General features: G+C 35.1%; 1 pseudogene; it reads right to left on the bottom strand.

The window, feature by feature from the left end:
• LOC128776724 (acidic leucine-rich nuclear phosphoprotein 32 family member B-like) overlaps nt 1-20,757 on the bottom strand; it is a 28,848-nt pseudogene extending 8,091 nt beyond the window's left edge.
• Between the last annotated feature and the right edge of the window lie 2,826 nt (nt 20,758-23,583).

Here is a 23,583-nt window from a genome sequence, read left to right as displayed (position 1 = left end):
TTTTGTTACTTTTTGTTAGCTCCCAGGCTGTTAACTTTCATGTCATTAATGCCTAATAGTTAATGTTTTGGTCTATTTAAGGCCTAAAGCTTAAATGATTTGAGTTTGATTATTAGCAAGTCTGTAATAGGGCTCTGCCTCATTTTGGATCTCAGGTCTGTGAACCAGAGTCAGACCATGTTTCATCTTGTATGTATTATTCATCACTCTCATACTCAGAGGGAATTTTCCCAGACATGAAAGCACTTTAATTTTTCTTTTTCTGAGGACATATTCATGTCCAATTGGACCAATTACCACAGCCAGTTAACTCTCAATTATGTGGGCAAAACAAATTGTATCATTTAAAAAGGTGTTACTGTCACAACAAGTGATCTTTTTGTAAATGGGTGACTATGTCAGACTTAAAGAGTTTCTGTCAAAAGGCTGAGTAATTACAAATCTCCCAGATGTTAGCAAACAAACGTCACCAGACTGATGTCAAATATGGGCATTCCATTCCAGTATTTAAAAAAAATTTTTTTTAATGTTTATTTATTTTTGACAGAGAGAGAGAGAGAGAGAGAGAGAGCGAGCATGAGTGGGGGAGGGGCAGAGAGAGAGGGAGACACAGAATCCGAAGCAGGCTCTAGGCTCTGAGCTGTCAGCACAGAGTCCGACAGGGGGCTGGAACTCACAGGCTGCAAGATAATGACCTGAGCCAAAGTTGGATGCTCAACCGACTGAGCCACCCAGGCGCCCCAACTGTTCCAGTATTTTAGATCATTGGTTCTCAGAGGCAATTTTGCCTCTTCATGTAATACTCAGCAATGTCTGAAGACATTTTTGGATGTCACATTGGGGAAGAATAGCTATTGGTGTGAAAATGTCAATAATGTCATGGTTGAGAAACCCTGGCCTAGATGGGATCGCACATGTAATGGCTATTAAAAATAAAATTTGGCTAATCATAATCCTGATCAGTTTGTTTTAAATTTAAAAACTGAAGAAATTAGCTCAAGTCAGTACCTCTCTTCCTGTAATATCTGATTATTTTAATTCTATTTTCCCTATTGATTTCCGTATTACATATGGTTCTAAACTTTAACTTGAGTTCCTCTTCTGCAGTTTCCAGTGCACAATGAATTAGAGAAATGACAGATTGTCATTTCTTTCTTTCACATTGGGAGAGGAGATCCATAAAGACCTAGTTCTAAATTCGGGTTATGAGAATTTCAGCAAACTGTTCTACCACTGCTCTCCACTTAAGTCGGTTTGCATGAAGAAAGAAAGACAGAGATGTGGATAAGGGTGGGGTAGATACATGATACATGGATGAATGGAAGGATGGAAAGATGGATAGATAGATAGAAATAATAGAATAGATATGAGCTTGAACCCTAGAGAAAGACTCCTTATGTGTACATCTTGACTTCACTACTTACTAGCTGTGGGTCCTTTGACAAATAATATATTAGGAGCCTATGATTTTAATCTATAAAATTGGCACAATATAACATTGCCTACTTCATTAGGGTTGTCCATAGGATGAAACAACAAAGCCCTTAGAACAGTTCCTTACATCTAATAAATGTTTGAAATTATCAGCCCTCCATATATTTATTTATACAGATGCTTTTAAACCTCCAATAATAGTGCTTTAAAAATAATAAAGAATTGTATTACTTAAAATAATTTTACTTCTTCTGAAACAGTAAAACTTCTGAAAATTATGCAAGTGCTTTCAAGAGCTTCAAATGAGAAACAGATGTATACAACCCTGCTCCTCGGTAAAATTAATCTCATGCTCAATGTATTTTTGATCACTGGAAATGAGGAATAAAAATGAAATTACTGTGGCACTAGAAAATAAATAGATTTACCAATTCTGCTTTTTTATTGATATTGATTAAAGTACTTTTTGATCACCATTTCAAATGTAGAGTGAAGATAAAATGTTTGCATCATCAGAAAATAACTGGATTGACCAATGCTGCTTTTTCATTTATATCTATTAATACTTTCATGCCTTCAGATTCGAATTGCCCAGGCTTCAGTAATTTATTTTTCCAGGCTTATAAAGTGCTTTGGGTGTTTTTGATTGAAGTTACTCATTTTTCATCACTATCATTGATCAAAGTCTTCCTACACTTTTCTTTTTCTCCACAGTGACTTAAATATGTATCCTTGTCTTCGACTTTCTGCTTTAATCTTTATCTTACAATGTCTTATCTCACCATGTTTGTGCTGGTTTGTTCCAAATGACTCTTACTTGAGGATTGCCTTCTGTTATACACTCCTAAGTGATTCAATTCAACAGGTACAGAGAAATTACAGATAGATTGATTGATTGATTGATAGATTGATAGATGATAGATTGATTTTATATATTTGCATGTATAATATATAGCTATAACAATATATATTTATGTATGTATATATGTATAATTGTATTTTATTTTTAGCAGTATTTTTTAATGTTTATATATTTACTTTGAGAGAGAGAGAGAGAAAGAGCACAAGCAGAGGAGGGGTAAAGAGAGAGGAAAGAGACAGAATCCTAAGTAGGATCCATGCTGTCAGCACAAAGCCCAATGCAGATGCAGGGCTTGAACCCACAGACCATGAGATCATGACCTGAACCAAAATCAAGAGTCAGACACTTAACCAAATAAGTCACCTAGGCACCCTAGTATAGTTGCATTTTAAATATATAGCTGTGAATGGTGAAAGAAATGGTTGGGTAAATCTTTAGTTTTGCCTTATATCAATTTTGGTGTTTAACACAAAGGATATGAAATCCACATTGTAGGTTTATACAAAGGAAGATTTGGAGTTGTCCTCCATTTAAAGGACATATCCTCCTGGGGTGCCTGGGTGGCTATCAGTTAAGCCTCTGACTTTGGCTCAGGTCATGATCTCATGGTTTGCTCGTGATTTTAAGCCCCTCATCGGGCTCTGTGCTGACAGCTCAGAGCCTGGAGCCTGCTTTGGATTCTGTGTCTCCCTCTGTCTCTGCCCCTCCCCCACTCATGCTCTATCTCCATCTCTGTCAAAAATAAATAAACATTAAACAAGATAGTCTCCAAACCATGTTGGTGATTTAGTTCAATGGTGAAATCATCAATTATCTGGATATTGCCTTCAATAACCTCAGCCTCTAAAATGGGATTAACTTTAAGTTGGAAGCTGGGGACAAAAAAAGTCCTTGGTGTCCCAGAGAAGGCATCTGGAGTAGTGAGAACTGGTAGTTCTATCCTATGTGAATTTACAATCATACAATTAATTTTGCTGGGCTTCATGATGTCAGTTTTTCAACATAATATCTACAAGGAAATAGAACAGTATTTCTCAAATGCTCAGATTTGCAGGGAAATAACCAGACACAAGAGAGATAATATAGCCAGTAAGCAAGGGAATATGAGACATATTGATATTTTTATATATCAGTACCAAAACAATATGTTTTTTGGAAAGCTTTCTAAAAACAGAACTTTCTATACCACATGCTAAGTAAATAAGGAAGTTTCATAAACCTTTCTTGAAATACCAGATGCAATATTTTACAAAATAAGAAGGCTGATCTTGACCCTGTTTAATCACACACCTAGTTCTAAAGTGACAGAACCTTATAATAATATTGAATATCAATTCAGAGCTGAAAAATGTGCGAAACATTTTGCTTAATTAATGTGAACTTCTCTCCTCTCCTCTCTCCTCTCCTCTCCTCTCCTCTCCTCTCCCCTCCCCTCCCCTCCCCTCCCCTCCCTTCCTCTCCTCTCTTCTCTTTTCTCCTGGTTACTATCACTTCTGCTAGATGCCCCATATTCTTAAGCAATGGCTACTCCTAGGCTCTGGATTAACTTTAAATGGTTTAACTACACGTCTGAAAAAGAGCAGCCTGGCGCTTCTGGAAAAAGTGTCATTGGACCTTGAAATGAAAACTTGCTTTTTTTCTTCATTTTCCTGTCCTGCTATTTCCATAGAATCAGCTCAAGTGAATACAGCACAGGAAACAGATCAAGGTAGTCTTTTCTTCTCCAACATTAATACATTAGTTGGCCTTAAGTAAGTAAATCACTTAGCTGTGTGTTTGTCCTTTTCTTCTCCAAATTGTATACTACTTGGAAAGTAACACTATTCTCTCTCAGACTTAAGTTTTTCAGGATCCATAAATTGATGGTTTTTTTAAATACTTTGAGATATTTTTTAGGAGACTAAACAAACCACATTCATGACAGCTTCCTTAAGGTTCACCTTGTGTGGGAGATGCAGGAGAGAAGCATCAAAGAAAAAGTCTTCAAAAGGGAAGGGCTGGAGAAGGTGCAAGGCCTTAGGACATGTTTATACAGCTGAACATGGCTGTGGCAGTAAGGAACCCCTAGAGCCATTAACATTGTCCAGGGCGGATCCTCCTTCACACCTGACCCTTCCTAGTGTTATAGAAACCAATTAACTCAAAATTCAACCTTGTAAAGCTAAACAATCAGATTGATGAACACACTTGCTTAGCTGACTTTATGCACATAGTCTTTAGCAATTATCCTAATAAAAAGAATCTTCATCCTGGAGTCAAGGCCTCATCCGACTGGATTATGAGGACCTTCACTTAACTGCACTTTGCGGACTCATCTTTTGAGACTCTGGCCATACTCCCTGCAACAACCTTGGTCAGGCATATGCAAAATTTTGAATCGGAACATGCACACCTAGGATTGTGTATGGGTTTTTTCCTGCATTTTCAGCAGCAACAACTATAACAAATGTCCAGTGACTCACACAGATAATATTTCTGCTAAATTATTGAATCAATAATATAAATGCTATGAGAAGTATTATTTGAATACCCAATTAAATTAATAGCAAACTATTCTAAATTTAAGAGCATGGATTAATATTCATTTGACATATCTTACACAAGGGGTGTAGGACATTATGATTTTTGTGAGGCCAACAGAGACCAAAGTAAGAACTACATCAAGAATCTCAACACTAACCTTGTTGGGAGATGAACGTCATTGCTCTTAAGAAGTTTCCAGTTTTTTTCTCTTCCTTTGGTGTTTGAGCTCTAACATGATTTTGGTACCATACAAACACAAAATATTCTAAATATTTAAAATATTTAATGTATATAACAAATTCAAATTTTACATAGAAAATTAATCTTATTTATATAGAAAGTTTATTTTTTAACGTAGCGCCAAAAGCTATTATATTACAGGTATTTCAGACTGTGAAGTTTACCTGAAAATGAATACAAGTGATTCTACTATGTAAAGCTTTTATATCTCACCACAGTGCCAAGAACTTAGTTTTTCACACCTGACTAAATGCTCCATCTTGCCCATACCTGTCTATTTTTTCTCAGTCTATTTTCTTTCTTCAGCTCATTCCATGCCTTTCCATCTCTACTTTTCCAAGTTACATTTGAGGGGATCCTAAAAATGACACTTCTCTGCCCATTTCAGAATCTATTTAGAAACAAATGTAAAAGTGTGATAGAGGGATTTCAGATTAAATATCAGGGAATTATAGAGAAAGTTTTGCAAATTATCCTTTTCACAATATCAAGCAAAAACAAAATCTGAGCAAAATATAGACCAACAAATAAGCAAATTTATTTGAAGCCATCAGAGAGATACCAAGGAAGGCAGGACTTGATGAGCCTGTATCCTGAGGAGAAAGAAGCTCTTTTAGGTAGGTCCAACACTACTTTTCCCTTGTAGGATAATTCTTAAGAGGCAACAGGTGGGAGGATAAGAAAATGGAGTAGAGAATGGCAGCTGAACCGGAGGTGCTCTGAGTTTAACATTAGGCACCATCAGGGGGCTCCATCTCAAGAGTTATGACTCTGAATCACAGAATATATGATGTCTTCCTTCCTCTTGTATATAAATATTGATGGTATACAAAACTTTAGTTGGGTTTTAGATCTTCCTCTTTATGCTAGATGCCTCTAGGGTCATCCATGTACCAATTCTTTTGACTTCCACCTTCTGACCCACATACGTCTGGACACTCCAACTAAAACCTCAACATAGGTATAAAATTGAGTAAATGTCAAAACCTTAGGCTTACTTACTTTTCTTAGTTTTCTAATTTATAGCACATAAGAGATGGATGTTTTGCCACACTCTTCTCCACTTTATTCAGATTATAATAAACTCAAAATAAACAATAGAAATGATCCCTGAAAGTATAGTCTTTAATAAACTGAAAATAAAAAGAGAATTCTGTTCAGGTATTTTTCATTTTTATTAATATATTTAATCCAAGGGAATTTACTTTTATGTCAATATAAACCTCTTTCTCCTATGCAGATTCCATGAGTATAAATCTCCTTAAATGCTAAAAGTTTTTCCCATATCTTCTAAGCTATCTCCAAATCTTATCACTTCTAACTGCAGAATTCAGGTCAGCTTAGTATTTATGTAGGGTGACTAATTTGTCAACTTGTGCAGATAATGTCAGTCAAAATTACTGAAAAATAGCAAAACTGAGTTCTAGGAGCAAGAAATTGTTTATTAAAAGGCCCAGGCTTCTTATAGGCACATTCATATATATTATGGCTTTAGACATTTTCTTGTATTGAACCCTTTAATAATAAATATAAGTTTTGTAATGGAACCTTTCACTTACAGTTTTTATTTTTCAAGTTTTATTTATGGAAATAATATAATTATCTTCTATTTTATAAGCAATTTCTATATGAACTAAGTAGAATACTAAATAGGATACTAAAACTTATATTTACATTTATTTTCACCGAAAAGTGAATAAAGAAATTTAGATTTGCTAATATTTAACATGTAAACAAACATCAGGGTTCTTAGTCAAAAATAATATGCTAAATGGAATAATATCAAAATAATTTAAAAAGTCATAATTGCTAAAGGATTCATACTGCCAGAGAAATGTACAGTAAGTACACTTAGAGTTAAAGTTTGAAAAAGACTAAGAATTTAAAATAAATCCAGGTGTAATCTTCAAAAATTTGAGTATTTTTCCTCACTTGATCAGCCTTTGCAGAAATGAAGTGCATAGTTTCTGTATACATACATAAATACCTGCATTACTATTTCAGTTTCCAGAAATGGGATGAAACCAGAGAAATCTGCAGAGCGTCTGATTAGTGCTTAACACAATTAATTGGATGGCTAGTAGATTGGAATTTAGTCATTTCAGGAATTAAATCCTGTGGGACACAGCTGCCAAAAGTGTCCTATATTTCACAGATTAGACAATGTTTAATTAATAGATTAAAGGTAAGCCAAGCAAATCATAAGCAATAATCAGATTTATATTTTGACTAGTCAGATATAATATATAGCAGAAACTTATTATGCTTATTTAACAGGGAATCACTCAATTTCAAGCTAAAAAGCATTCACTGGTTTGGGTCATAAATCATTCTATTTGAGTCACAATCAGCTTGTTGTTTTTTTTTTCCATTATTTATTTAGCTCATTATGTAATACTATTCATGATACATAACAGAGGCCATTACTTTGTGCAAAAGTATTCTGCCATGGGATTTCTAGAATATTCATTCAAAAATATTTCCCAAATGAAAATTGCAGAAGGTATATTTATGGGTATTTGCAAAGAAACACGTACAAAATTATACCTTTTTCCTGTCTTAGCTAATAAATGATTCCTTTTTGACAGGCAAATGCTACAGTTTCATATGCTTGCATCCTATTTATTGGAGAATACTGAGAAGTTCTGAAGATGAAAATTACATTGTAGAAGGAACCATATATATGCATCCCTAGTCTAATGAATCATAAATGTGTCACTGTCAACTCTTTATATACTAGTCAAAACTTGCTGTGCCCCACAATGAGTCAGTTCTGTTACTTACACTTAAGGGTAGTGACCAAGCACAGTATGTAAAAAAGCCTTAAAATGGGGGGATTTAGTGCTAAAAGCCACAATCTCAAAGTCACAGTTAATATTCATTACTTTTCTTTTCCACCGCCTTTTCTAGATTTCCCCTTACCTCAGCTAACATTTCCACAGGTCTACATCTCTTTCTGGGGAGTGTCATCAAAACATTATCAGTGAGGGGCTCCTGGATGGCTCATCTGGTTAAGCGTCCAACTTCAGCTCAGGCCATGATCTCACGGTCAGCGGGTTGGAGCCTGTATTGGGCTCTGTGCTGACAGCTCAGAGCCTGGAGTCTGCTTCAGATTCTGGGTCTCCCTCTCTCTCTGCCCCTACACCACTCATGCTCTGTCTCTCTCTCTCTCTCCCTTTCTCTCTCTCTCTTTCAAAAATAAATAAACATTTAAAAAAAATTATCAGGGAGGTGTGAGTCCCTAAATACTTTACCCTTACTAGGATATAGCTGATGCAATAGCTTACGTATCTTTATTAACACATATGGGAGCACCAAGAATTCCCTTCATAAATCTCTTGAGTTTCAGGCATATTCTTTTTGGACCCCATTATGTCACAAGAACTCTAGCTTCTCAGGATGATTATTTTCCCACCCTACTATAGTAACTCCTTTTTTGCCTGTTTGTCTATTAGAATGAAGAACCAAAAATTACAAGGTGAAAATTATAGCTCTAAGTTCATCAGAATTTTACTGAGGCCCTGATGGAATCGTGCCCCCTTGAAGACCAGAATTTTAATCCTTTAAACCCCAAATTCTGGGGATAAGAACTACACAAATTACATAGTTCCCAAGAGGGTGACTTGGCTAAGCAAGGAGAAGTTCTACTTCTCTTTCTACCTCTTGTTTCCTAGACTCACCTAATCTGTCAGAAACATAGCATATACAACAGTTAATGGTTCAAAGTATATAAGATATCTTAAATAATAGGACACCGACCTTGCAAAGTGTCATTCTCAAGATAGTGCCTTAGGTGTGTTTTAAAAAAGAAATTGCCATTCTTTCAGGAGAGCAGCTACTCAGTGATACATGATAGAATCCAAAGATCCTACAGTCATGTGCTCATTTTCAAACTCTCTTTGATTTAAAAGCATCCCTTGTCTCTACCAGATACTCTTACCTGCTTTGTCAAAGATTAGTTGGCCACACCTTTGTGGGTCCAATTCTGGGGTCTCTATTCTATTCTATTGGTCTATGTGTCTGTTTTGTGCCAATACCATACTGTCTTGATGACTACAACTTTGTAGTAGAGGCTAAAGTCCGGGATTGTGATGCCTCCCACTTTGGTTTTTTTTTTTTTTCAATATTACTTTGGCTATGCAGGGTCTTTTCTGGTTCCATACAAATTTTAGGATCGCTTTTTCTAGCTTTGAGAATGCTGGTGCAACTTTGATTGGGATTGCATTGAATGTGTCGATTGCTTTGGGTAGTTTGACATTTTAACAATATTTATTCTTCCAATCCATAAGCATGGAATGTTTTTCCATTTCTTTGTATCTCCTTCAATTTCCTTCATAAACTTTCTTTGGTTAGGTTTATTCCTAGGTATTTTATGCTTCTTGGTATAATTGTGAATGGGATCAGATTCTTTATTTCTCTTTCTGTTGCTTCATTCTTGGTATGTAAAAATGCAACCGATTTCTGTACATTAATTTTGTATACTGCGACTTTGCTGAATTCATGTATCAATTCTAGCAGACTTTTGGTGGAGTCTGTCGAGTTTTCCACGTAGAGTATCATGTCATCTGCAAAAAGTGAAAGTTTGACTTCATCTTTGCCAATTTTGATGCCTTTGATTTCATCTGCTGTCTGATTGCTGAAGCTAGGACATCCAACACTATGTTAAACAACAGCAGTGAGAGTGGATATCCCTGTCCTGTTCATGATCTCAGGGGGAAATTTCTCATTTTTTCCCCATTGAGGATGATATTAGCTGTGGGCTTTTTGTAAATGGTTTTTATGATGTTTAAGTATGTTCCTTCTATCCAAGACAATCTCTTTAACAAATGGTGCTGGGAGAACTGGACAGCAACATGCAGAAGAATGAACCTGGACCACTTTATTACACCATTCACAAAAATAAACTCAAAATGGATGAAGGACCTGAATGTGAGACAGGAAACCATCAAAACCCTAGAGGAGAAAGTAGGAAAAGACCTCTCTGACCTCAGCCACAGCAATTTCTTACTTGACACATCCCCAAAGGCAAGAGAATTAAAAGCAAAAATGAACTATTGGGACCTCATCAAGATAAAAGCCTTCTGCACTGAAAAGGAAACAATCAACAAAACTAAAAGGCAACCAATGGAACGGGAAAAGATATTTGCAAATGGCATATCACATAAAGGGCTAGTATCCAAAATCTCTAAAGAACTCACCAAACTCCACACCTGAAAAAATAAATAATCCAGTGAAGAAATGGGCAGAAGACATGTCTTCTTTCTAAAGAAGACATTCAGATGGCCAACAGACACATGAAATGATGCTCAACGTCACTCCTCATCAGGGAAATACAAATCAAAACCACACTGAGATACCACCTCACGCCGGTCAGAGTGGCTAAAATGAACAAATCAGGAGACTATAGATGCTGGAGAAGACGTGGAGAAATGGAACCCTCTTGCATTGTTGGTGGGAATGAAAAATGGTGCAACCTCTCTGGAAAACAGTGTGGAGGTTCCTCAAAAAAAAAAAAAAAAAAAAAATAGGTCTACCCTATGACCCAGCAATAGCACTGCTAGGAATTTACCTAAGGGATACAGGAGTGCTGATGCATAGGGGCACTTGTACCCCAATGTTTATAGCAGCACTTTTGACAAGAGCCAAATTATGGAAAGAGCCTAAATGTCCGTCAACTGACAAATGGATAAAGACGATGTGGTTTATATATACAATGGAATACTACTTGGCAATGAGAAAGAATGAAATGTGGCCATTTGTAGCAATGTGGATGGAACTGGAGGATATTATGCTAAGTGAAGTAAGTCAGACAGAGAAAGACAGATACCATATGTTTTCATTCACATGTGGATCCTGAGAAACTTAACAGAGAACCATGGGGGAGGGGAAGGCGGAAAAAAAAAGTTACAGAGAGGGAGGGAGGCAAACCATAAGAGACTCTTGGATACAGAGAACAAACTGAGGGTTGATGGGGGGGTGGGGCAGACAGGAAAGTGGATGATGAGCATTGAGGAGGGCACCTATTGGGATGAGCACTGGGTGTTGTAGGGAAAACAATTTGACACTAAATTATATTTAATATAAAAAAATAGAAGCATCCCTTGATCCAATACAATTCTAGCAGGAACCCACGTAAGTAAATCAGAAACTATGAAAGTCCTAGGATAGAGATGCCAAAAAGGCACCAAGGGCACAGATAACAAACACACAGCTAGAATACAATTCAAATCTTGGGGGTGACATATCATTGTTCCCTCCATGGGAGAGGAACTTAGGCAATCAACTTGCTACTGACTGATACCATATTAAAAACTCAACTTCCATCAGGCATTGAGCAATGGCAGTAGATAAACCAGTCTCAGTAAAAGGGGCTGCATGTTATTGGGATCATGCTTAGACTCTACTTGGCTATCACCATGTCTACTCCATTCATGGCCCCATTGTACAAGTACTGGGATGGCTGAGGACAGAGTTTGTCTGACCTATCTGAGTCATCTTGTTAACCTAGTCATGAAGTGTCTCTTTTGATTAAGTTTTTAATATATTAAAACAACAACAAAAAGAATCTGCATGTGTGCCCACTAACCACTATCCGTCCATCAATACACCTCCAGATGTTTTAGTTTCTGATCTTTCCTACTCCTTCCAGACTTCTGACCAATAAACCAATTTACCACTTCTCAAGATTTGAGTATACCCTTATGTCTAATAACTTCTCTCGTGATATTAAGGGGACAAACACGTGTACTACTCACAGTTTAGCCTGTTGGGAAGATTCCCCAACTATCCTTATGGCTATACATGAATGTAGCTATGGTTCATTGGCAGTCCATTTTCAACTTGCATCAATATATAGAGCTGACCCATCTGTGAGCCAGATTCTAATCTTTTCCCAAAACATAGCTATAGGAAATATTTTCCCTTACCCACAAAGACATAGATATGAACCTTTCTGTTCTGTTGGAACAGAAACAAGGTGACCTGTTCATAAAACTTAATTGTTCTCTGGACTTAATCCAATCAGTTTCTGAATAACCCATTTCCATGGTATGTGGGATCAGTGCCATGCCTGCCCAACTTTGTGACTTAGTAGATCTAATAATACCCATGCCTTGATAATTAGGACCACTTACCTAGCCTTATTGTCCCATGATTGGTCAAATAAGCTCTACTAAAGTCCAATGTAGGTTTAGAAGTTACTTTTGACAAAGAGTGATTTTCTGCTGCAGAAGACACTGCCTTCCTCCAGAATATTAAGGATCTATTATGTCTCAGGGGGTCTAAATAGTGCATGTGACTATTTTATTGAAAGATTTCAAGAGACTTCAAAGCATTGTATCTACTGGGTCATATAGCCTGAACAGAAAAGAAAAAGTAATATGCAAAAACTTGATATGCAGAACTGTCTACTACAACTGTATATGCGCTCAGAAGACCAAAAGGATATGGAATGGGTCAGCGACAGTTAGCATTTATCTATGTATGCATTGTTCTAGCATTTATCTACGTATGCATTGATTTATTGTGCATATGTTTTTTTCTTACATAAAATACAGCCAAATAAAATATAATTTGAATGAAATGTAGAACATAGAGTAAAAGAAAAAAAATAGCCAAAAGTAAAGGCCAGGAATAAAATTTTATGCATAAAATCACAATGTGAAGTTTGCTGTGATGAAAAAATATAGAAATTGAATTTTACTGCTGGGTTGATGGAACACATTTCATGGATCTTCTTTGTAAAATATGGATTATCGTCAGTAACAATAATCTTGTGAAACATCCCTTAGCTTTCATTATATAATCAAAAGATACAACAAGAAAAGAGTGAAAGATAGAAAATTAAAGATAATAAAAAAGCTAGTAGAAGTTTGTGAAAAATGAAAGTAAGAGCAAGCACTAAAGCTGGTCCTTCGCAGAGACATAGAAAATTCATAAAACACTAGCCAGGCTAACAAACAAACTTAATGGGCATACTTAAATGGGCAGAGATTTAATGCTTTCCCACTAAGATCCTTGGAAAGTGGAAAAGACAAGGATGTCTTATTGTGCCCCTCCTATTCAACTATCCAACAGTGTACCAGTAGACAAACCTAAGTACAATAAGATAGCTTGACAGTTTTTTTACAAAGCTAAACATAGTCTTACCAGATGATCCAGCAATCATGCTCTAATAGATTTGTATGTATAGATATATACATCTATATATATATGTGTATAGATAGATAGATAGATATAGATGTACACACACACACACACACACAAACAAGTACATATATTTACTTTCTCAACTCAGACAACCTAGAAGTAATGGCAGACCATTGGCAACAACTATACCCAAAATCCAGATTTTAGTTTCTAATGTTCTCAATAAAAGGATTCAAGGTTCCTTGGGAAAATGACCCTTTATCGGGCTCTGGCAGGAAACATGCAAGATGTTCTTGAAGCATCGAACAGTGCCAGAAAGGAGCCAAGTAATAAAACAAACAAACAGAAACACCAACAAAAAACCAGTATTGGAAGTGTGTCATAAGGGACACAGGAACCAACTGAAAAAACTACTAATGCCCATATCTGAAACAATTTGAGCAACAGAAAAGTGGCATTGGATTATAATACAAAGGATAAAATAATAAATATCCAATATTGATATCCATATTAATAAAAATAAATGTCCATATTAATGCAAATTATTGAATAAAAATATGTTTAAGAAAACAGATAAATATCCTATGTAGTTAAATTTCAAATAATTTATGTAGATAAGAACGGAAAGAAAAACTCTCCAGGTCTTTGGTGTGGACTGACATAGCGACTTCCTTCTGAAGTGTACAGTACAGGATGGGGCTAGGGGAAGAGTAGCTGTACAGTGAAGAAACTTAAAAACCACTACCTCAGCCAGGTGATCAAGGTCAACATCAATAATGATAAACAGTGTTGACATCATGTACCCTTGATATGATGTGATGAGGACAGCAATTTACCTGCGTGGCTTCCTCCCAAAAACCTTAACAAAGTCTAATAATAAGAAAAATATTAGATAAATCCCAGTTGAAGGATGTTCTACAAACTAGCCCACCAGTAATACTCACAACTGTTAAGGTTATCAAAATCAAGCATCGTCTAAGTGTCACAGTCAAGAGGAGCCTAAGGAGACACGACAAAGTATTATCCTGAATGTGCTCTTGGAATAGAAAAAGGATATTAGATAAAAACTAACGAATTCTGAATAAAGAAAGGACTTTAGTTAATAACTATGTGTCAATACTACTTCATTAATTGTGACAACTGTACCATTCTAGTGGAAGCTGTCAATAATAGGGTAAACAGGGGCGCATGGGTGGCTCAGTTGGTTACGTGTCTGACTTTGGCTCAGGTCATGATCTCATAGTTCGTGAGTTTGAGCCCCCCATTGGGCTCCGTGCTGACACTTTAGAGCCTGGAGCCTACTTCAAAGTCTACGTCTCCCCTTCTCTCTGCTCCTCCCCCACTCATGCTCTGTCTCCCTCTCCTTCAAAAATAAATAAAAATATTTTTAAAAAATTTAAAAAAATAACAGGGAAAATAAGGCACAAAGTCTTTGCAAATTCTTTGTACTAGTTTCACAATCCTCTAAATCCAAAACTATTTCAAAATAAACAGTATTAAAAATTAAGCATCTTAGTTCAAAGATTAAAAGGTACATTAAAAATCCATTAAAGATAAGGTAAAATTTCAGAATAATGAGGGATAACACAAGATATTAAGAATGAGTAAAGAAGTAATTGACCTATGTAAAGTATGAGGGAAAAGCTTGAAAATAAAAAGCTACAAGATAAAAGCAAGAAAATAATAGAAACTCTAGAGAGACAAGATCTATGTGGGAAGCTCAGAAGCGGGAAGCTAAAGCTTAATGAGGTAGAGGCTATACTTAAGGAGACACAGAAATTAAATGAAAGAGAGGGTTGGATGAATGGAGAAGCGAAACAATCCATGTAGAAACAAACCATTTTCCAGTAATATCCTCTATGTAAGAAGATTGCTGTGGATTATGCATTATGTGGATATGGATTATGTGGATATAAACACCACCCTGGGTAAGAACCCTAGAACAAAGGACTGTCTTTATATTTTTCTCTCTGCCTTTTTGTTTATGCCTGTTCTCAAATCTCTAGAAATGAGCTAACCTTTCCAAAGTCCTATGCATTTATACCTCAGATAAAGTTGAATGGTAACAAGGGTTGTGTGTCCAAAGAATTTATGCATTTGCTTGTGCTGTTAAACTTAAAAGTAAACTTGAAAAAGGAAAGGAAAGAATAAGAACCTTAATGTGTGAATATATATTTAAAAGTTTAGATTTGGCATTTCTTGAAAACAATATTATATAAAAAAGTAGAAGACCATATATCGTTTTCAATCACAGATGTTATATACCATCTTGAAGATAATTAACTAGAAACATTAAAGGTATACCTATCTTTATTTATTCTAAATAATATTCTAAATGAGTATGTATCAGTTCACACACATTTCTGCATGGTCTTACAATTAAAAATAGTCAGAGAGACGTCTTTATCATTTTGTATAATTTGATTTACTTCTCAGAAATGCTTTTTTTTGGTCTTTATGTTTCTTCTATACTATCTTCAACATGTTCTAATAAACTTGTAGAAAGGCCAAATTTTTATGAAATATGTACATCTCTTTCTGAGCTTACCGTCAATATACCCCTTTTCTCAGCAAATGCTTTCAAGTCATTATACCCCCAGAGGCAAAGGTCTAAAAAAGGCAAATGGGAATCAGGGTATCTGTTACATATCTAAGTACTTTAATAATTCATTAACTTAGAATTCTTTTACCCTTTTCTTCATCATGTAAAATAGCATTTGTTTGGGGGAGAGAAAGAACTAAATATTTTATGTAATAATATTTTAAAATAAATGTGATATTTGTTAATATAAAAATACAGTCAAGAGTGAATAATGGAAATTCTTGAAAGCAAATTATTCATTTGTGCGTATTTCAAAAAGCATACAAATACTGTCACTTGGCCAACTTAAATTGCCCCAATCTTTTTCACATATACCACTTTTTATTGATATTGACTACAGTTAGCATTTCAGGTAGAACTTATGACTGAGAATAGTTTGAGAAATTAAGTAAATTAAAATTTATAAAGAAATATGTCAGGCATTTTTATATATGAGAAATTTCTTCATTATAGTTACATTAAAATTTGCAATAATTGACTAACAGAAATAACCACAAAAATTGTCTTGAAGTGAACATTTTTGTTATTGAACACACTTAAAAGAACTGTGGTTTTCTACAACCATCTTATAATTCCTTTTACTACCACATACATAGAGAATTTTTTCACTTTTAACTAGATTCTATTTGAATCTGATGGCATATTAAAGAATGTATTAAGTCACAAATTTGTACTATTTTGGAGCTGTAAGAAAGACTCCAGTGTTCATATAAATTCCTCTTTGTACAGAAGAAAATAAGTTCAGTTCAACAAAGTTAGCTATTAGCAGAATTAGAACCACATTATCTACACGAGCTATCTTTTAATGACATCAAAAGAGATATATATCTATATGCCATCTGATGGATGAATATTCTAGCTTATAAAGGTGCACACTCCACTAGAATTTTTAAATAACTACAAAGAATTTCTATTTATGACTTATGTAGAAAATATAATTTTGTTTCTTGATGGTTTTCTAATGCGGCACATAAAAAGGAAAGACAATTATTGCCTATGTCACTAGTTGGCATCATCCTAGACCCCTCAAGTAGGAAGTGGCATTTTTTTATACAAAAAATTATTTTAAGTTTATTTACTTATTTTGAGAAGAAAGAGAGAGAGAGAGAGAGAGGCAAAGAGAGGGAGAGAGAGAACGTGATGCAGTCTCTGTGGTGTCAGTGCAGAGCCTGATGCACGGCTCAAACCCAGGAACCATGAGATTTTGACCAGAGCCAGAATCAAGACAGAAGTCAGAAGCCTAAATGACTGAGCCATCCAAGTGCCCTTCAATGACCACATTTATTACCCAAAGATTTAAAACATTAAGTGCACACACATACAGACATCCACAAGTACATAAAATGTACATATAAAGTACATTAAAAATTTAAAGTATAATTTTTTATATAAATAGATACTAAAGGTATACAGAAAATAGGAAATAGAAATATGTGGATGAAATGGTTAAATGTTTATTAAAAGAAAATGTGTAGTTTTAAGCTCCTTTTCGTTTTTCCTTAAACTTATCTATATTTTCTAATTTTTCTACAATAAACATGTTTACCTAGTGAAACCTTTTAAAAACAAAAAAATATTAAAAAAAAATGAACCCATGTTTATAAGCATATTTAAATATTTCTTTATGAAAGTAAATTTAATTCATATATTTTTCAAAAGTAAAGTGTGCTAATAGCTAATGGTATATTTTATATATGTATTTTTCAGAATAATAGAAAAAACAGTAAAGGATTATTTATAAGTACCTAGGTTTCAATTTGTAGTGTTTAGTTTATCAAACTCTAAATATAAAGTTTCATGGAAACCAATTTGACAATAAATTTCATATATTGGAAAAAAACCAAAAATAAACATAAAACAATAAATATAAAGTGTCAAAGCATAGTTCCTTCCAAAATGCTTTCTTAAACTTCTATGACATACATTTTTTATTATATACATATGTCTTTTTAATTCCAGTATAGTTAAAATGCAGAGTTATCTTGGTTTCGGGTGTACAATATAGCGATTCGACAGTTCCATACATTACTCTGTGCTCACCACAACAAATGCACTCCTTAATCCCCTTTACCTGCTTCACCCATCCCCCCACCCCTCTCCTCTCTGTTTATTTTTTTTCTATAATTCATTAGCAGCTAGATACTTGAAAATTGGAATAGGTTAAAACAAACAAACAAAAAACTATTTCCCAAATGAAAACAACTCATCACATGATTGTAATTTCTATTTAGAATCTTTCCAACTTCAGATGCTTTTAAAATCAGTTCACAAAATTCCTTGACCAAGAAAATATTTAGTCATGTGGAGATAAATAGCTTTTTTCTTGTTTTTAATTAAAATCACACCAACAATAAGAAAATGGAGGAATAAGGGAGTGGGAGAAAATAAAGAAGATCTCGTAAGAGGGTTACAGGATATTGCAAAATAGTATATGAAAAATACATGGAGGGTGTTGGGGCGCCTGGGTGGCCCAGTCAGTTGAGCATCTGACTTCAGCTAAGGTCATGATCTCCCAGTTGTGAGTTTGAGACCCACTTCGGGCTCTGTGCTGACAGCATAGAGCCTGGAGCCTGCTTCGGATTCTGTGTCTCCCTCTCTCTGTCCCTTACCTGCTCATGCTCTGTCTCTCTCTGTCTCTTGAAAATGAATAAACGTTAAAAAATTTAAAAAAATACATGGAGGGTGTAAATTGTATGATAAATCATATAGAAATGGCTAATTGCCATTTTTATGCCTCACATGTCTGTTCAAGTGAGTTTCTCATTTGTCATGGTGTTAAAATTAAAGGAAAAAAATTCAATCATCATTTTTGGTTTTATCCCATGTGACTTTGGTTCAGTTTTTGAGCATCTCCAAACCACATTTTCTCTAAGTCTAGAATAAGGGAAAGAAGAAATAATAAGTCCATTCTGAAGGCTGGTCACAAGGATCAACTCTTTGAGCTTATTACTTGAATCTTTGAGGGCAGGCACTCCACCCTCTTTGCCTATCTATTCCCAGCACCTAGCCCAGAGCTGGTGCATAGTACAAAATAATTGATAAATACCATTTCCTTTCTATATGAATAAAGTTTTTCCAAGCAGATCCTTGATTTTTAGGCGTATTAGAGTGAACATATTTTAGAATCCTACAGACAGAAGTCTGAATTCCCGCTATACACTTTCAAGTTATATAACATTAAGCACATCATTTGATCCTCATTTTCATCACTTATCAGATGAAAAAAAAAAAAAAACAGAGACAAAAGATCTGTCTACCTTACAGCACTGTTGGACAGATGAATAATGTTTATTGTGTGCCCGGCTTTTCCTTTTTACTTGATCATGTCAGATTTTGATATGTGTTCTTTTGAATCTGATTCCCATGCTGACCAGGTTCCAGTGAAAAAGCAGCCCATTCCCTCCCCTGGCAGACCATGGAAGGTACTTTGGTTAAAATAAGTGAATAGAGCTAACACACAATTCACACCTCTCTAAATCCTCTCCTGGCTTTTGAAATAGGCCACAGACTCAAAGTTAGAAGAAGCAAAGCCTGTGGTTTAAGAAAAAGTAAAATAGCCACAACAAAACTGTTCATTTCCTCCTACAAGAGCTATATCACGGGATGTGGCTGTGCTCTCCATCTAAAATTAGTCTTCGTATAGCTTCTTGCACCTTTAAAAAACTGACCTCAAAAAATGGCTTTCTTCCTCCTTCTCCCTAAATTCTTTGATATGGAATAGAAGCTTAAAAGTTGAATTTCTTGTCTCTGGTTTCTTCACTGCTTATGACAAATCTGTGTCAGTCTTTCAGACAGCCCTACCAAAATGTACTGGAAAACAGAGACTCATTGAAAGTTACTTGGCAATTTTAGTTTGATCAAATCCAAGTCACCTAACACTTTCCTTCTCATTTGAGCAAGTCTGTCCTGCTAGGAACAAAGGGAACCATGTGCTCAGGTTTGTGAGCCTTGAAATGCTAGCTGGCTATTTGTATGAGCCCAAAAGATGTATTTATGAGTGGGATTTTCTTTTCCTTTTAATTTATAGCTTTACTGCTTTTGCATATTTGATCCAAAGGGGAAGATACATTCATCCTCCTAATGCCCCTGTCTGGGGAATAGAGTGGGAATGATAAATGCTGAATGGTTCTGCCATCTAGTGTAGAGAGGAAACAGAGACAATGTGATAAAGAAAAGAGGTCCTGCACTGAATGTCCTATTTGAATGCCTTGTAGTCACTTGTCCATTAGCTCATAGCAAGGATCAAATGTAAGGGATTTGGAGATGTTTACCAAAAAAAGTAGGAAATAAAGCCACGAAACAAGGCAAATTAATGTAGGAAAATACTATGCTAAATCCATTCTCAGAGTAGGAAAGCAGATTAAAATTAGTGGGTAAGATAAATGTATATAAGAAAATATGATTCCATAAAATTTCAGAATAAGCATATGAGCAGAAACCATATTAGTAGCTGTGATGTTTCCAATATTATTACCATGATCACATTATGGCCATAAAGTGGACCATAATATGACTTCTTATTATTACCATGTCCTTCTAACAATGAATTTTATAGTATTACCTTTTTATAGTGGCAATCTTGCTTATTATCCAGATGGGATAAATATTTCTGTTTCTCTCCTGTGTTTGAGGTAAAAGAAAATGACAGCACATTCCCTACTAAGTGTCAAAGTTAGCTATGCACTTATTGCCTTTCAATCTCAAAGTATACACAACATATTGAGGTAGAAAACATTACAGCCTTTAAAAGAAACACAGAGATTTCTTAAGTAAGAAAGAAATTAAGATTAATGAGGTAATAATGCTTGGTTTAGTGTGTAGAAAATAGTTCCCTATGGGCACGTATGCCTCATTTTTGTAGTTTATTTTAAGAATAAATATTACTTACCATAGAATCATTTTCCACACTGTTATTGTCACCTACAGACGACTGGTAGCCTATCACCATGTGTTTTGTTTTGTTTTTTACTCAAATAAATGAACCTAATATGTATATGATCCTACTTTCTTCCTCTGGTTTAGTCTTAAATCAAGGGAAGTAAACACAAATGTACTCAACATAAAAAAAAAAAAAAAAAAAGAATACTAGATATACAGGCTTTTTAAATTCTACCCAATCTCAGGTTTAAAATGTTATTTGGAACAGTCACAATTCTAGATAAGATTATGGAAAAATAATCAGATTTAAGAAACAATAGTTAATGGTGTTGGGAAAACTGTACAGCGACATGCAGAAAAATGAACCTGGATCACTTTCTTACACAATATACAAAAAGAAACTCAAAATGGATGAAAGACCTAAACATGAAACAGGAAGCCATCAAAATCTTAGAGGAGAAAACAGACAACAACCTCTTTGACTTCTTACTTGACACATCTCCAGACACAAGGGAAACAAAAGCAAAAATGAACTATTGGGACCTCATTGAGATAAAAAGCTTCTGCATAGAGAAGGAAACAATCAGCAAAACTAAAAGGCAATTGATGGAGTGGGAAAAGATATTTGCAAATGTCATATCAGATAAAGGGTTAGTATCCAAGATCTATAAAGAACTTATCAAACTCAACACCCAAGAACCAAATAATCCACTGAAGAAATGGGCAAAGACATGAATAGACCCTTTTCCAAAGAAGACATCCAGATGGCTAAGAGACACATGAAAAGATACTCAACATCACTCAACGGAAATACAAATCAAACATGATGAGATACCACCTCACACCTGTCAGGATGGCTAAAATTAACAACTGTGGCAACAACAAATATCAACAAGAATGCAGAGAAAGAGGAACCTTTTTGCATTTCTGGTAGGAAAGAAAACTTGTGTAGCCACTCTGGAACAGTATGGAGGTTCCTCAAAAAATTAAAAATAGAACTACCCTATGGCCCAGCATACACTACTAAGTATTTTTCCAAAGTATACAAAAATGCTAATTCGAAGGGGCACATGCACTCCAATGTTTACAGAAGCACTATATACAATAGCCAAAGTATGGAAAGAGCCCAACTGTTCATCAATTGATGAATGGATGAAGATGTCATATATATAAACAATGGAATATTACTCAGATATCAAAAAGAATGAAATCTTGCCATTTGCAACAACGTGGATGGAACTAGAGGGTATTATGCTAAGTGAAATAAGCCAGAGAAAGACAAATATCATATGATTTCACTCATATGCAGAATTTAAGAAACAAAACTGATGAACATAAGGAAAGGGAAGAAAAAATAAGATAAAAACAGAGAAGGAGACAAACCATAAGAGACTCTTAAATACAGAGAACAAACTGAGGGTTGCTGGAAGGGTGTTGGGTGGGGGGGTGTTGGGTGGGTGGGGCTAAATAGGTGATGGGCATTAAGGAGGGCACTTGTTGGGAGAGCACTGGGTGTTACATGTGAGCGACGAATCACTAAATGCTATCCCTGAAATCATTAAAAAGAAAAAAAAAGAAATAATGGCTTTCCTAGAATATGGCTATATAATCATGGCTTGGTCATTCTTAGCTGCATTGTTGAAATTGTTTTATTTTTAAAGAATGAAGCAAGTGGGGTAAAATGTACTAAATGTTTGCATGCTGGAAAGAGTGGAGGAGTCAGTGATTCTCAAAAATATGTCAAAACTGAGAATATTTGCAGTTGGAGATTTTACTGAAAAATGAATCTGTTTCACTTCTTTATGCCATTTGGGCTTAGGAAATGAAGGAATTCTCAAAATTTCAGGGCATTGATATCATGCTTTCATAAGTTGGCTAAAATTACAGGTGTATACATAAATCTGATACAAGTTTCAAGTATATTTTTTCCTTAAAACTTTAGATGTCTGCAGTAAATTAGAATGAATCATTTCAAAACTAACTAGCATGATATAAAAAGTATCATGAGTACATGATTCAAAGTGGTGACTCTTACCGTAAAATACTAAAGAAGAGAGTCCTTAATTTCATGGAGCGGTAGGAAGGCACTGTTTTTCTTGGGCTAGTGCACTCAAAAGTGAAAATACATCTTTATTGTTGTTTTATGATTATTTTGCAGTGGTAGAAGTGTGTTTGGAAAGCAAGAGGAGACCACAAATGACCACCATTTCCTTCCTCAGTCTCTCAAATATTTACTTATATATAATTATATAATGTATATGTTTATATTTTTCTAGATATATACACATATATCTTGTTGGTTTACACCATACCCTCCCATCCAATCTCTATTACAGGTATAAAGGGTGATGAATGTGCATGTGTCTTCCTTTCTTTCCACTTCGGGAAAATCAACTAGCTCTTGTGTGTGTGTGTGTGTAAGTCTGTGTGTGTTTGTATTTTGTTAGCTTATGTTTAGAAATTAGAAAAGTAATCAAATGCATGTCTTCTACAGAAGTATTACCATTCATGTTATTTTCTCTCCGTTCACAATTCAAATGGATTGCTGAAGCTCAAGTACAGTCTAATCACTATTGCACATCTACACTTTGTTATTCCACCTTTTCTCCCTTTACTCCCCAAAGTAACTTCTTCCCATTCCAGGTTAATGTCTCTCTCAAAGTTGTATGAAAACCCATGCATACTACTTCTTTTGTCCATTTTCACATTCTATTCACTAGCAGTTCTATCACTCTTGTTCTACTCTGATCACTATTTAATTCACTTTTGTTTTTCCTTCCTTCAAGATGTCACACAAGTCTAACTTTCTTACCATTCTACTGATATGTCCAGCATTAATTACTGAATTCCCACAGGTCATTTATTTAACATACTACTTTGCATTTTTCTCCTTCTT

This window comes from Panthera pardus, unplaced genomic scaffold, assembly GCF_024362965.1.
Source record: "Panthera pardus isolate Hobbes unplaced genomic scaffold, ASM2436296v1 HiC_scaffold_10, whole genome shotgun sequence".
NCBI classification, from domain to species: domain Eukaryota; kingdom Metazoa; phylum Chordata; class Mammalia; order Carnivora; family Felidae; genus Panthera; species Panthera pardus.
The sequence above is the reverse complement of the archived record's forward strand: the minus strand, read 5'-3'. Positions and strand labels throughout refer to the sequence as shown.